Source organism: Ambystoma mexicanum, chromosome 7q (assembly GCF_040938575.1).
Source record: "Ambystoma mexicanum isolate Mex_15411 chromosome 7q, UKY_AmexF1_1, whole genome shotgun sequence".
In the NCBI taxonomy this organism is placed as follows: domain Eukaryota; kingdom Metazoa; phylum Chordata; class Amphibia; order Caudata; family Ambystomatidae; genus Ambystoma; species Ambystoma mexicanum.
In genome coordinates, this window is record NC_090941.1 from 727,768,186 (window position 1) to 727,784,189 (window position 16,004).

The 16,004-nt window shown below is 44.7% G+C and overlaps 1 protein-coding gene across 1 annotated transcript in view; it reads right to left on the reverse strand.

Moving 5' to 3' along the window:
• The window catches only part of RNF17 (ring finger protein 17), a 3,777,565-nt gene that overhangs the window by 3,502,606 nt on the left and 258,955 nt on the right, over nucleotides 1-16,004 (reverse strand). The window lies entirely within an intron of this gene.

The window sequence follows — 16,004 nt, forward strand, 5'->3', positions numbered from 1 at the left end:
CATTTTTGTAATCATCATCTCAATCTGGTTCAATGGTATTACATTTAGTAGTGCATAACCCAATTCAGACAATGCAAAATTATTTTACAAATCTAAAAAAAGTGTAACACTGTATACAGTTATAGAAACATAGGTCACAAACAGCAGATTGAAACCAAGAAGGGAAAAAGCAAACGGTCTACTGATGATTTTGAGATGCAGGTCATGTAAAGGTGTACAAGGAGGAGACTGACACAGGTGGCATGCTTTTGGCTATTGACTTTTATTAGATTAAAATAAAAAAGGAAAAGCCCGACCTGTCCCTATTTCTAAGAGGGGGTTTACCTGCCTCAAACAAACTAAGGATTCTGTCAGGAGGTCTGTCAAAACCAAATAGTCCACTGTAGTGTCAAAATCTTTTCCTTCCCTTAGACTCTTAATCAACTAAGGCAAAGAGGTGATATTCTTGGTCCAGAAGAAATACTCCCTTCTTCTGGACGACACCTCAAAGTCTGCTAATAAAAAAAAAGGAAATGTTCTTCAATGGCACAGCACAAAACGTCTCAAGGTTTCCTTGGACTGACTCCCCACCAAGACACACCGAAAATAAAGTCTCATATTTTCATAACGTTAGGGGGAGTATTACTCCCTTCCACTAACCTTCATAAAGCTGTTCAATTATTTCCCTGGCCTTTTCTTTCAAAATGTTCACCACTCCTGGGGATAGGTCACCCTTCCCCAGGTCTTACTCGACTTCTCATAGTGCCAAGAGAATGACTCCCTTTTCTTGCCCTCTTTTATAGTGTCCATGATGTTTTTTAATCTTCTCGGGCCCATTAAAAGCTGCCAAAGAACTAAGGCAGTATGCAGAAGTAAATTACCTAATTAATAGTTATAAAACTCAGGCCATCCTATTTTGAAATGGGAAGAGAACGAGACCCAGATTGTCAGTTCTGGGGGGTGGGAGGGACGTTTAATATACCGACTGCTACAGATACTTGGGCATAGAAGTTGAAGCGAGACATGGCTTCAGGGATTGTATTGCCTCAAACAGGAGAAAGGCGGCACAGTTAACGGCATCGATTCAAATTCACTAAGCGAATGGGTGGCTTTATGATACGATAGGTTATTTATAACGCGCTTAATACCCAGAGGTTTCTAAGCGCGGACCAGAGCCTTGAGGCCACCATTCGTTTATACAAACAGTGTTTCCGTCCCGCCTTTCTTTATGGCTTGGAATGTGTCTCCATCTTGTATTTAGCATGGCTGCAGAGACTGGGACACTTTTTAGAACAAAAAGATTGGCTCCCTCATTGTGTGTTCCAATGGAGATACTGCGACTGGAAATGGGTCTGATCTTCATGGAAGCCACAGTCTTGAAGAAACATGGTCTACTATGCATCAAGGCCATGACTAACCCTAAATACCCCATGTTGTGCTCATTCGGAACGGAGATGAAATCCAAGGGGTATGCGTTTTATGAGAGGTCAGTCGCGGAACGATTTGTTACTATTGATTGGCAGCCAAATTGGGAAGTGGGTTAATAAGAGCTAAAGAGAATTTGAACAAATAAATTGAGCATTGGGATTGGTATCACAGCTTTGCTCATTTGACAATGTTAAAATCTTATTTGCATGCATCAGAAATGTTATATAATTAAAGGAAACCACAACCCTACTTGTTGCTGTGCCCTTCCCTGCGTGTAGAATCATTTAAAGACGTCCTTTTGGAAATATTGCTTGAATACTAAGAGTAACACTATGCACCTTGCACTTTAAAGTTTGGCGGCTAATGACCCAAAATGGGAAACTATTAAGTTTGACATTTGCTAAGAGTCTTTAATTGCTTAAGATATTATTATGGTGTATTTTAGAGTCATTGAATGTATAATTTTAGGAATGGTGGTGCGATTTAATATTTTATTCCATAATGTGATTAAATGTGTAATATAACACATCAAATTAAATACATAGGGTTCACAACCACAAGGGGGAGCTCTTCTTGGCTTGATTTCACCACCAAACTGGCTTACCACTTGGCCAGATACTGTGACTATGAAGTCCACACCACCATGTCAGGGGTAATGCTTTCCTTCCCCTTGCTCTCTTGATTTCGAGGCCAACCTGGCTCACTTCTCTGCCAGGTACTGTGACTATGAAGATCAATAAGGATGCTTTTATGGGTGTGGCCCCAGACTCCTACTTCATGTTCCCTGTGTACAATCACCCTCCTGGTGTACTGTCCTGCCAGATACTGTGACTATGATGAGCAACAAGGATGTTTTTTTGGTGACAGGTGCCAGACTCGCACTTTGTTCCCTGTATACATTCCACCTTGTGTAATTTCCGGCCAGATACTGTGACTATGAGAAGCGACTAGGATGCTTTTATGGGTGCGGTTCCCAGACATGCACTTTCTACCTTTGATGCAGTCTACCTGGCGTAGTCTTCTGCCAGGTACTGCGACTAAGAAAGAATACTTTGGATGCTTTTCCCACCAGCAAAGGTTCCTCTTTCTCCTTCTATCTCAGGGAGCCAGACCCTATATTCACAGGTTTGTTGCTTTTTCCAGTCTCTTAACCACTTAGTTGGAGCCCCTGTGCCTTCCCCACCACCTGCATACCTTCACTCTCGGTCTGCGGTGGTCCTGGTGTTCTATGGCCGCCTGTGGTCTGCGGTGGGGTTTGCATGAGCTTAGTTTGGTCTGCGGCAGCACCAATCTTTCTCCTGGTAGTCGTCATGCTACCCAGGCTTCAAGACAGATTCGTCCACCAGCCCGCCATCCCTTCGCTCTGGGGACCGGCTGTGGGCCTTCCGGCTTCTTCGGCGGCGTCCTGCTCTTCACTCTCTCTTGTGCACACAGAACTGACTCTCGCAGATCCTCTGGGGAGGACCGACTCTTCCACAAAGTCCTTCTTCCCTTTTTATTCCAGCATGTTTGAACATCCTCACTGCATTTTTACAATTTAAATGTACTGAATGTTAGCTTACTGTACTCCCCAGTCATCAGTGTTTGAGGCATTAGCATTTTAGACATAATACTGAACGTATCTGCTACTCTAACTAAAATACCTAGACGCCAGCACACAGTATGCTCCTGGCATAGACAGAAATGTCCCCTACCTGCCTCAAAGTCACCCTGACCCTAATAGTCATCACCGCTATATTTAGTATAATCGCCTTACTATCAAAACCAGCCCTCCCAAGGATAGAAACTAGAGACTCAGGTCCAGACTGCCTAGCATCTATAAACCTGTAAGAAACCACCCGAATAATGCCAATAGATGCACCAATACCCAGCCAAAAAACTTGTCTCGATTAGTCAAGCAATCCACCTATACCGGTGCTCAAACCTCTACTAAAATTCACACAACTCTAGATACCATACCACCTAAAACCTGTCAAACAACCAAACCCAATAGCTCTCTAACGCGAATAGGATCCCTCATTAACGCGAGATCAGTGGTGGCCCATGCCGCAGAAATTGCTGACATCCTAAATAATGACAACTTGGACCTATTGGCCATAACTGAGACTTGGCTTCACAAGGTTGCAGGACCAACACTAATGCTAGCAGTGCCCGATAAATACCAGATTCTCAGAGCTGACAGGCCAAATGCCAGAGACTGTGGACTAGCCATCTTCAAATCTACCCATCCCATCAGACCTGCCACCAAAATGTCCCTTTCTAATAATCACACGCTCTCAATCCACTTGATATATAGACCTTCTGGGCCACTAGGCACCTTTGAAGACGATCTAACTAGCCTTATAGCCAACACCAAAGACCATTCCCAAACCCTACTGTTGGAAGACTTTGACCTTGGCTTTAATGAAACTGACAATAAACATGTAGAGTCAGTTGTAGCCCTGCTCAAGGACCACGGGCTTGATCAAAAAGTCCTCTCCACTACCCACATCAAAGGAAGGACCCTCGACTGAGTATCCGAACTGAATTGCAATATCAGTATTACAGATATTGCTCCACAAACATGGACTGATCATTATCTAATAACTTTCTCCGCCACACTAGATCTCCTTAGCCCCAAAATCAACATGGTTCCCCCTCTCCCGACCAGAAGCAAGAAGGATATAACAGCTGAAAATATTATCCCTCTCCTCCTTCAGCCATATCTGGATTGGAAAGCAACAAACCTGATGCCCTAGTAAATACTTTCAATGATGCTATGATCAAAGCACTAGACGCAACTGCTCCAATCAAACTGCGCAAAGCTAAACAGGAAGCCCACCTAAATGCCTGGTTTACGCCACACCTCAAATCTCTAAGATTACAAAAAAGAAAGCTCCAATCCATCTGGCACCACTCACCCACTGAAAACAACAAAAATAACCTAACTGAATTTGCCAAATTCTACAAAAAAGAAATAATCAAAACCAAGAAGAACACTTAACGACAGGATTGCGAAAGCTAACTAATACTAAAAAGCTATTCGCCATCCTCCGTGAACTGGAAACCCCTTTTCAACCTATAGACACTGCCCCTAAAAACAAAGTTTGGTGCACCAACATACAAAACGCCCTTTCTAACAAAATCTCCTCGCTTCAATGCAAAATTGCACACAAAAAAAAAAAAAAAAAAAGGCCACACTGTCACCCTTGGACCAACAAAACAAATACCCCAACCTCAGGAGAATAAATCTACCTCACCCCTTCAGATTCAAGACCATCTCCATAATCGACACAGAAAAAATAATTCTGTCCCTCAAACCTTCAAACTGCAAGGGCGACTCCTGCCCAGCACAAATAATAAAGGACGCAGCTAGGGACCAAGCTCCCTTCATTACCAAGCTCATAAACTCCTCCTTTAAATCCAACACGGTACCCACCAACCTCAAGGAATTATGGTTCCTCCCACTACTGAAAAAACAAACCTTGGACCCCACTATCCCCACCAACTACAGACCAATCACCACTGTGCCATTTCTACTTAAAATCCTAGACAGAGCTGCCTACATACAAATCCAGGAGCTAACCACCTGCTTGGCTTACGGCAATCTGGCTTCCACCCACTCCATGGTCCATGGTACGGAAACAGCTCCGTTAGACCTCAAGACACAAATTGAGGAACTAAAGGATAATGGAAAAGCAGCCTTGCTCCTCCTACTGGATTTGTCGGCAGCTTTCGACTTGGTGGACAATGCAGTCCTATGCAACCACCTCGAATCTGCCGCCAACTTCAACAGAGATGCCATAGCTTGGGTCCAATCCTTCTTAGCTAATCGCACTATGCGAGTCTTTTCCACCTCCGACTCTGCTGACCCTATCAAAATAACCTGTGGTGTCCCACAAGGATCCTGTGTCTCCCCCACCATGTACAACATCTTCACCAAGCCTTTGTTTGACAAGTTGGACAGACTGGGTGTCACCTACACGAACTACGCAGACGACACCCAGATCCTCATACCCCTTTCGGGCGACTTCGAGGCAGCCTTGGTGAACAAGATATACACCCTCATTCAGGCATGAATGGCCTCACATGGCCTCTGCCTGAATGACGATAAAACGGAGATACTAATCCTAGGCTCTGAAGCCAATATCCAAAAACTAAGCCCAAACTACATATCCTTCAGCATTGATAACAACCCTTTCAAGGTGATGTCTGTGGTTAAAACCCTTGAATTCTATCTGGACTCCTCCCTCACTCTCAAGAAGCAAGTCAACTCCCTCGCCTCTTCCACCACTTACACCTGCAAACTCATCCGCGCATCCAGACCGTACCTCTCCAGTGCTAGCTACATCACTCTAGCTAATGCTCTCATGTCTAGGTTAGACTATTGCAATGCCCTGTACTCAGGAGCCAACAAATACATCCCAGACAAAATTCAAAGACTGCAGAACAATGCCCTGAGAGCAGCACTAAACATCCCTCACAGAGAGCACGTCACCAAATTTAGGAAAGGGGTTAATTGGCTAAAAATAACGGACAGAATCCTACTCAAAACAGCTTCCCTCACCTCTAAATGTCTGAACAACCTAGCCCCCCGTACCTAATGGAAAAAATCACGAGGAAAACTTCCATGCAACCCACGAGATCTGCCAACACCTTTAAAGTAGAGACTCCCAGGTTTAAACGCTCGACCGCGGGAGGAACTAGTTTTCCTGTCAAAGCTGCTCACTGCTGGAACAAGTTACCGCTCAATATCAGAACTGATACCCTAAATTCATACACAAGATAATTAAATGGTTGCGGGCCAATGACACATAACTTGACTAACACCCAGCCCCTCCCACCTTGGCCCTTACCATACCTTTTGCTTCCTTGTATTTCTCCATACTAAAGATAGCCGAGCATGCATCCCCACCTACCTACCTAGCCCATATATGATACCTAGATTTATAGTCTCACCTATAAACCTGATTGTTTATCCATCTGTTTAGATAGTCTTGCTAGAGTGCCTCGGACATCCCAAGATATGCCGTTTACTTGTACATATGTTTGTATATATTCTTGCATATATTTTTTTACCTATGTGTTTTTTATATGCATGCCAAATACTGTAATAAGCTTAAGATTTCTTGTACACTGTTGCGCCAGGCTACCCTAGGGTTTGGTGCGCATTACCAAATAAATAAACAAACATAGTTGGAGTTAGCGGTGTCAGATTGCCTGGTCCACGCAATTTGGCTCTGCGGCGTGCTCCTTGGTACTCTGCGCCTCTGCCTCGTCACAGTACTGAATAGACTAGTCTCCTAAAAGTCAAAAGAGCTCTTCATCTTAATATTTTGTAAGGGGACTCTACTTGGGTAGTCCCTATTATTCTTCGTCCCATTACTTCCTATACTAGTAGTATGAGAAAAACATAGGAATATAAAAAACATATAGGAATATTAGGAATGGTACTGGAGGGGGGGTGGCGAGGAAGAAGGGCTATGGGGATACCATGTTTACCCCAGGTCATCACTAATCCCATAGAGGGCTTCTATCCCCATGAGATTCACCCGCTGTGTACCACCCACACAGGGACTATATGGTAGCAGCCTCACCTCTCTGGCCTCATGGGAAGGGGCTCCCCCTAGGGGAGAAGTGGCGGCATCTGGGGATTCGTTGCAGTTAGTATGATAAAGCTGTTGTAACACTGTTGAGATGGTTCAAAAGCGGTGGGTTTCAGGAAATCATCCCCCAAAGATCCTTATTCACAGGCAAAACTGAGAATTCCAGTAGAACTCTGTTGAATCCCGAGATGTCGTCATTTCTCCCCGAGGAAGATCCCCTTCCCATGAGGCCAGGTCGCTACCAGATAGCCCCCATGGGGGTGATACTCAGCAGAAGGATCTAATGGGAAGAGACTTCCCCTCTGAGGACAAGGGAAAACAGTATGCCAAGCCTCCACCCATGCCCTATACACCTTCCTATCCCATGAACCCCACCTCCACATCCCATAGTCCTATGCATGTCAGTAAGGCAACACGTTTAACATCCACTGAGACAAGGAAGATTAGGGATTACCTGAGGATGACTGCGTTGATAAATACTGGGACGAGGTGCAGAACAATGAACAGGATTCGTATAAACATTGTAGTTGTTTTTACCGAGTCATAAAAAGGAAAGGAGGACTGACAAATAAGTCACGCCATCTAAGGACGAGCGGAGACGCGCGGACGGTGAGGGATCCAAGACGGCAGAGCCACTGCAGTGCCCTGGAGAGAGCAGGAAGGGGCAGGGAGCCCAACAACAGGAGAAGCATCGCCCTAGACCAACAGGAGCACACTGGCAGAGACCCTAAAGGTACCAGTGTTACCGGGACAGGTGGTGGGGCCATAACAGGACCCCAGAGCTGCAGGAGCACCCACCACTGCAATAGCAGTGGGCCAGCAGCCCTGCTGATTCCACCTGGATAGGGGTATGCTGCCCTACCTAATTTCCGGACCCGGATTGATTTTTTCCCCCTACACGGAGACCGCCCGATTGAGCATTACATTTCCAGGCTTTCATGGATAAATTCCTATCGGGCTCAGAATCGAGCCATTAAGCCTATTTCGACCGATTCCTTCAGCCACCATTGGAACCTACGAGGTGTTCCCAATCTAAGATGGCCGCCGGCACCCTCTCTGACCCCCCAGCAACCACATGACTGCAGAGCGTGATTCTACTGGCCAGCATCTGTTATTTTAGGCCAATCACGTGCCTCAAGGATCCCTGCCTGTCTGGAGCCTGTCCTGAGGCCTGGGCCACGGACCCTGGCCACATCTCGGTAAGCCCGCCTGACCAGCTGCCTATGGTCCTCTGTTCAGAACTGAACTTGCCAGGGGCACTCTACTGAATTTTCCCTCAACCTCACGATCACTAGCCCCACTTGGCTGCCTGCATGGAGCATTCCTCCTGTGCCCCTCTGATGCGGATTTACTGGGCTGCATCCTCCGCGGTGTAGTGGAAGAGCCTCTGCCTCCCATACCTATCGGTACCCTGCTAGCAACCTTTGGTATCACAGTCTTGCATCTCCTTATAATGGTTTCAAGATCTTGATATCACGTGCGATATACTTATATTGCGCCAACTGAACAAACACTGCTCCGAGTTGCTCACACTCCACATGTGTTGACTCCCTATCTGCTCTGCATCCCCCTATGACTATTAAACTCAGTTGTCTTAATGCCCCTCAGTGATTTTCAAATTTAGCCCCACTGTGATTTTTGATTTTAGGTGCATTAATGCCCCACTGTGATTTTCAAATTTAGCCCCACTGTGATTTTCGATTTTAGCCCTACTATGATTTTCGAATTCTGTTGTTTCAACACCCCTCGGTAAACTCCGAATTTAGGTGCTTCTTTGGCATGTTTCAAAGTCAGACGCATCTAGCCTGCTGTTTTGTCTTAAATTTAGTTGCATTTCGCTTACTGCCCTGTTTCAAATTTAGATGCTCTCAGCCCTGTTGCCCTGCTTCGAATTAAGATGCAATCTGCCATGTTGCTAACCCTCTATAGTTAAGAGCCTAGACCACCTTATGGTCACTTACTGACCACTTCTGATTGTGCTGTGCCTTTGGTCGCTAACAGACCACATTTGGACTTGTGTTGTACCGTATGGTCGCTTACAGCCCACACTTGATTGTGTTGCGCCTATGGCCGTTTATAGACCACATATGGTTAACCTGTGTTGTGCCTTATGGTCGCTTACAGACCACATTTGGACTTGTGTTGTGCCGTATGGTCGCTTACAGATCACACTGGATTGTGTTGCGCCTATGGCCGTTTATAGACCACATATGGTTAACCTGTGTTGTGCCGTATGGTCGCTTACAGACCACACTTGATTGTGCTGCGCCTTATGGCCGTTTATAGACCACATTTGATCGACTTGCGTTGTGCCTTATGGTCACTTACAGACCACATTTGATTGAGCTGTGCCTTATGGTCACACTGTACTGTTTCCTAACACGCTCCAAGAGTACCATTTATTTGAAATGTTCAACTCCTGCATATTAGCAACGCTACCTACACCATGTATTGGTGCCCAACTACTCTCCTCCACCTATTGTACATTTACACTAGTCTCTGGACCAGTCAACTTGACCTACATACCAACCAAGACGCATATACCAGCATACGCAAGGTAACTATTACCCTCACCTCATGGTCTAGTACCATGACATCTGCAAACCCGTACCTGGATGATCCAGCACTTTGGATACGCCACTTTGCCACCAGACCAACACCAAACCAACCTTGTACTACTATTAATAGAAACCTTAGATTAAGCTCTAGAACCATCCCACCCACCTCTCTATGCTCTCACCACCCTAGCATTTCAACCAGAAATTCTAGATTAAGAGCCCGACTGTGGGCTAAAAAAAACCCAACTGCTCACCTGCAGTAGTATCAAACATCTGCATATGGACCACAACCTTGCCAATTTGGCCATTGATTCAGACAACAAGCCAGCCCCTATCCTTTTGCATGACCAACCTATACCACCAGAAAACATCCCCGCAAAAGACAAATTCATTAAAGCAGCTTTGGTGCATGCTAGGTCTCTCCCTGCCCATGCTCTGGACATCGCTGACTTTATAACTCACGAAAAGCTTGATCTCCTTGCAGTCACGGAAACCTGGCTGGCTTAATGCTGCCTCCGGTCCTTCTCTGGCCCTTGCCATACCGAACGATTATGCCATTATTAGATGTGACAGAAACACCAATCAGACGAAGGGAGGTGGACTTGCCCTCATATTCAGAAATACCTTTGACAGAGTCATCCAGGATGTTCAAATCCCTTCTGCTGAATCCCTGTCCATCAAACTACCTCTATCACCCAACCATACAACAACAATGCACCTTATTTACCGACCACCAGGTCCCATTTCTTCTTTTATAGAGGACATTGCATCACTCATAACCACAGACACTAAACCTAATTCACAAACGATCCTACTCAGGGATTTTAATCTTGGTTTTAACGACCCCAAGAATACTAACGCCCATGATCTAGCCAACACCCTATCCGACTTGGGTCACACACATTATTCATGAGCCCACTCATATCAAAGGTAGAACGCTGGACTGGCTCACTCACCTCAATTGCTCTATTGATCTCCTATCCAATGATCCATGCATCTGGTCAGATCATCATAAAATAACCTTCTCTATCAAAGCCAACACTCACCACCCGGCTCCCATCATCGCCCCTGCCACCAGCACGAGAAATAAGAAAGACATTACACCTGACAAACTCCTACCAAAATTACTCCCCATCTTGAACAATATTGACTCAGACGCGGACCCCACAGTTTTAGTGGATACCTACAATCAGGCAATTCTTAAAGCACTGTACACCATCGCCCCCCCTAAAATTGCGGAAACCTAAACCACAGCGCCACCTTAATACTTGGTTCACACCGCAGCTAAGAGAACTACGCAAAACTAAAAGAACTGCTGAGGCACACTGGAAAAAAGTTCCCTTCTGCAACCAACAAGATTGAGCTAACCCTAGCATCCACTTGTTACAAAGAAGCCATTCTTCTTGCTAAAAAGGACACCTACAACAAAAGGATTACGCAAGCGGAATCCAACACAAAAGAACTCTAAGATTCTAAAAGAATTATAATCCCCTATTGCCCCTATTGACAAATGTGTTACTGACGCACTATGGTGTAGTAACATTCAGAAGGCCTTATTAGATAAAATAGCCCGCCTACATTCTAAAATCAATGCGAAAAAATCCCTGCTACTAGCTGACCCTGACTACAAACAACTACCTAACAAATCACCTACCTTCAAGTCAACTTGCAAGCCATTCAGTTTTTCCCCCCTCTCAATTTGGGAAGTAGAAAACATCATTAGGAAACTTAAACCGTCAAACTGCCAAGGTGATGCCTGTCCTGCCCCGATCATCAAAGCAGCAGCACACGATCTGGCACCATTTATTACCAACCTTATCAATGCCTCCTTCAAATTCGGAGTAGTGCCTGATAACCTAAAAGACGCGTGGGTCATTCCACTACTCAAAAAACCTACTCTTGACCCAGCCAACCCGTCTAACTACAGGCCGATAACAACCGTACCTTTCTTATTAAAAATACTGGACAGAGCAGCCTATCTACAAATACAGGCTTACCTAGAAGCGAACAATCTCCTGGGACTGAGGCAATCCGGCTTCCGACCCAGACACGGCACGGAAACTGCATTAATTGATCTCACCACCCAGATCCAAATCTTAAAAGACAATGGCAAACTTGCACTCCTCTTACTGCTTGACCTGTCAGCAGCTTTCGATTTGGTTAACCACCAAACACTTTGTCACCACTTGAAAACTGCAGCACACTTTTCCGACGCAGCCACTGCCTGGATCAGTTCCTTCTTGGCGAACAGAACCATGAGGGTCTTCTCTCCCACAGATTCAGCTGAACCCTCACCAGTACATTGTGGAGTCCAGCAAGGCTCGTGTGTCCCCGACACTTTATAATGTATTCACAAAGCCCCTCTTTGATATCCTTGACTATCTGGGTGTCACGTATACCAATTATGCGGATGACACCCAGATACTCATTCCTATCTCGGGTAACTATGAAACAGACGGCAAAACCCTCAATGGAATATATTCAGTAATACAAGCATGGATGGCACATCATGATCTTTGTCTTAATGACGAAAAAACTGAGCTGATCATCCTTGGCACTCACGCCAAACTAAAAAATCTGCTCCGCTTTCAAATCTTTCACTATAGATGGTAATCTCATCCCCGTCTCAAACACTAAAACCCTTGGTATCTACATTGATGCCACCTTATCCTTTTCCAAACAAACCAATGCAGTAGCATCATCAGCCGCCCACACTTGCAAATTGATCACTGCATGTAGGCCATTCATCTCCTCACCCAATTGCATTACTCTTGCTAGAGCATTAGTCCTGTCCAAAATAGACTATTGTAATGCCCTTTACTTAGGCACTAGTCACAAAAATATCAACAAACTGCAAGTAATTCAAAATAATGCCATCAGGGCTGCCCTCAACATCCCTAAAAAAACAAAATCGCATATTTCTGAGACTAGACGCAACCTACACTGGCTCCCAGTAGAGCACAGAATTTTCCTCAAAACTCTGGCCCTCACACACAAAGCCAGGGCCAACCTTGCACCAGCCTACCTTACCAACCAACTTACACCTCATACATTAACAAGACCACTTAGAACAGCTCAAGCTAACACTATGTCCATACCGAGATTCAAACTTCATAACTCGGGTGGAGCTAGCTTCCCCGTACAAGCTTCGAAACTATGGAACACACTCCCCGCGCTCCTTAGGTCAGAACCCTCATTTAACCTATGTAAACGCAACACGAAGCGTTGGCTTCACAACATGGACTCGATGACAGGCTAACCCTCCAGAGCCCATAACTACTGACTGCCGACGGTATTTTTTGTAATTAATGTACTTATTTCAGAATATGCATGTATGTATCTGTAATACTAGTATGTACCTAACTGTAACTGTAACGTTTAGACTGTGTATGTATCTGTAATACTAAGTATGCATGTAACTGTAACGTAACCCTTGATTACTGCACTCAACTGTAACCAGATCTAACTTACGCGCCCGTATGCCCCCGGGCCTGTTTGCGCTTTATAAATAAAATAAATACAAATACAAACAGAGCTGTGGGGGAATAAGGAACACATTAAGAGCCCACAACCTCACTACAGGGGCAAGGAAAAGAAGCCAATGAGCACGCCAAAGAGAAATATGAAAACACAGGTCTGGGACCCGCACCCACACCCACAAAAGAAGAGCTACAAGTCATCTTCGTGGCAGTACCTGGCAGAAGAGTGAACCAGGTCTGCCAGATTACAATATTAGAGACACCCGGGTCTGGTACCCGCACCCACAAGAAAAAAGAAGCATAAGCCATCTTACTCATGGCAGTAATTGGCAAGAGAGTGAATCAAGTCTGCCTAAGTTCAAAGACGAGGAAGCCTGGGTCTGGGACCCCAAAGTCAGAGAAAAGCCAGGCAAAGGGAGTCCTTCCCCCTGGGTTATGTTGCATAGAACTGTAAAACCAAAGTGAAAGAGAAGCCAGGGGAAGGGAGCCATTCACCCTGGTGGTGTTGAACTGTTACTAAAGTGAAAAAGAGGCCCGGGCAAGGGAGTCATTCTTCCCGGTTATATCAAACTCTGGTTACCAGGAGAAGGACTCCCTTCTCCTGGTATCTTGGCTTCAAATTTGTAAAGATTATACAGACCATTAGAAGACTGGGAGGGTGTCTGCCAAAAAAAAGTGCTTGAACCTTTACCTTTTGTGTTGGAGAACAATTTTTGACCCGGGGAAGAGAGCCATTCCCCCAAGAAGAAGCCAACATCTGGAAACAAACTTCTATTCCCAGTCCAGAAGAAAGGACTCATTCTTCCAGACCAAAAGGGTCTAACTTTATCTCTAGTTTAGTTTTAAGTGTAAGGGACGGAAGAAGGGTTTTTGACACAGGACAGTGGACTGTTTTACACAGACATTCTGACATGACCCTTAGTGTTTTAGTTCAGAGTTTGGGAAAGTTATGTTTTCTCTTTATTTTCTTGAACAATAAATGTGTGTAGCAATCACCATGCCACGTGTGTGTCAGCCTTCTCCCTCTGCACCCTTACAACTCATACTGAGACACTGCATCAATGACAACTTTAGGTATATGAAGACAGGTAGGTGAAGCGATGCATGTCAAAGACAAGGAAGTTTGTCGCCGGCCGCAGAGGCCTAATCCTAACCAGTGCACGCACACCCCTATTCATATACCAGTGCACAGAGCGTTGATAAAAAAGCAAGTTCTATGGCTACACAATGTCCAAGTCCTCACCGACAACTTACACTCCTCCATATTCTTCGTACTGCTACACCTGCGGGACATTATGGGTGTATGGGCAGGCGGGTAGGTAGGGAGATATATGCATGTATGACTGTCAGTGAGTGGGAATTGCCTGAGTGTGCATTTTTGAGAGTCCTGAGTGACAGAGAATTGTGAGAGAGAAAGAGAGACAGATAAAGAGAGAAACGCACACACTTTGTGGGGTGGTTAGAGACGGTGTCCAGTCAAAGGATCGATTACAAAAGGCTTGAATGCAAAAGGTGAGTCAATAGGGTCGAAAACCAAAAGGTTCGAATTTTTTTTATTTATATATTTATTTTTGGGTTTCCCTGTAGGTAAAAAAAGTGTTTTTACCACAAAAACATGGGTTGGAGGGAACCCCCCCCCCCCAAAAATATATATTAAAAAAAAAAAATTCCGAACATTTTGTTTGAGACTATTGACTCGAACCTTTTGTCATTCGACCCTTTGCAGTCGATCCTTTGACCTATAACCGTTAGCTATGCATGGGCATACAATGTCTCTATCAAACAGAGCCAGGGCAGCTGGGTGTAGCTCATCCCAGCCTGTTCTTTTTCATCTGATTTGTAGGATTTGTAATGTAGCCTTTTGCTATAAAATGGGGACAACCAGTCTCAGAATTAAGCAAGAAAAAAACTGGATAAGCTTCACCCACCTGAAACCAGTCTACTTAACAGTTTGCGTGCGCGACAGACAAGTGAACATATTTCACAGCATGAGTCAATTTTCAAGCAGAAGAGTGTCATGGGAAACGTACTAAGAAAAATATTGTGAAGCCTAAATCTAAGGCTCAGCTTTGAGATCAATAGGAAAAAAGGCGTGACACTAATGGGACAGGCCAGGCATTTGGCTGCATTCATTTTGCATTTAAGACAAGAAAATTGTGGAGGAATAACAGAACACACAATAGGTTTTAGCAAGTCGGTTATTGTCAGGATGGGTGATGGTATTGACACCTATTGAAAGTCATTGACTTTTCTAATATCAGCCAGCATGTAATGCACTCGGTGCCACGGGGCAACATCCTTTTCCTCCGTTAGTAACCTAATACACAATGGGTTCTCCGTTCCCCCACAAATTTCGGTAGGCCTAGACACTACCTAAATACACCTCTACGCCTAGTGCCACATTGAAGCCAGTGAAAACTGCACTCCACACTGTCGTACACCTGTCCTGAACAGAAGACATGGCATGCATATGATGGCACAGCGCACATACCACATTATGTGCTTGAGATTTTGCATGCTTGTATGAAATGTAAATCACCTCTGTTCTCCACATGCATACATCACACCATTTCCTACTCGCCTAGAGTAAAGTATCACTAGTTGATGGCTAGTGCAAATTGTATGGCCTGATGGAGAGGTGTGAGCAATCTACTAGGAAAAGTGAGAATTCTGCAAGCTGTGTTCTAACCTCTCATTCAATACCTTTCTTTAATCTTTCTTTAATTGTAACGTGTTCTAAAATGATCTACAGTAAAATACTAGTGTGATCATTTGTACAGCACAAGAGATGTTAAAACAGATTGATTTTTATAAATATGCACTGAAAAAAACTTTAAAGTTAAGTTAACCAGATTTATCACAACAAAACCCCTGAAATTCAGTGCATTTAAGAAGGCATAACCAGCTTAACTTGACACGCTCCTGTTAATGTGCCCTATAATGCCAAGTCCTCCATAACGCCATTTTTTGTGTTA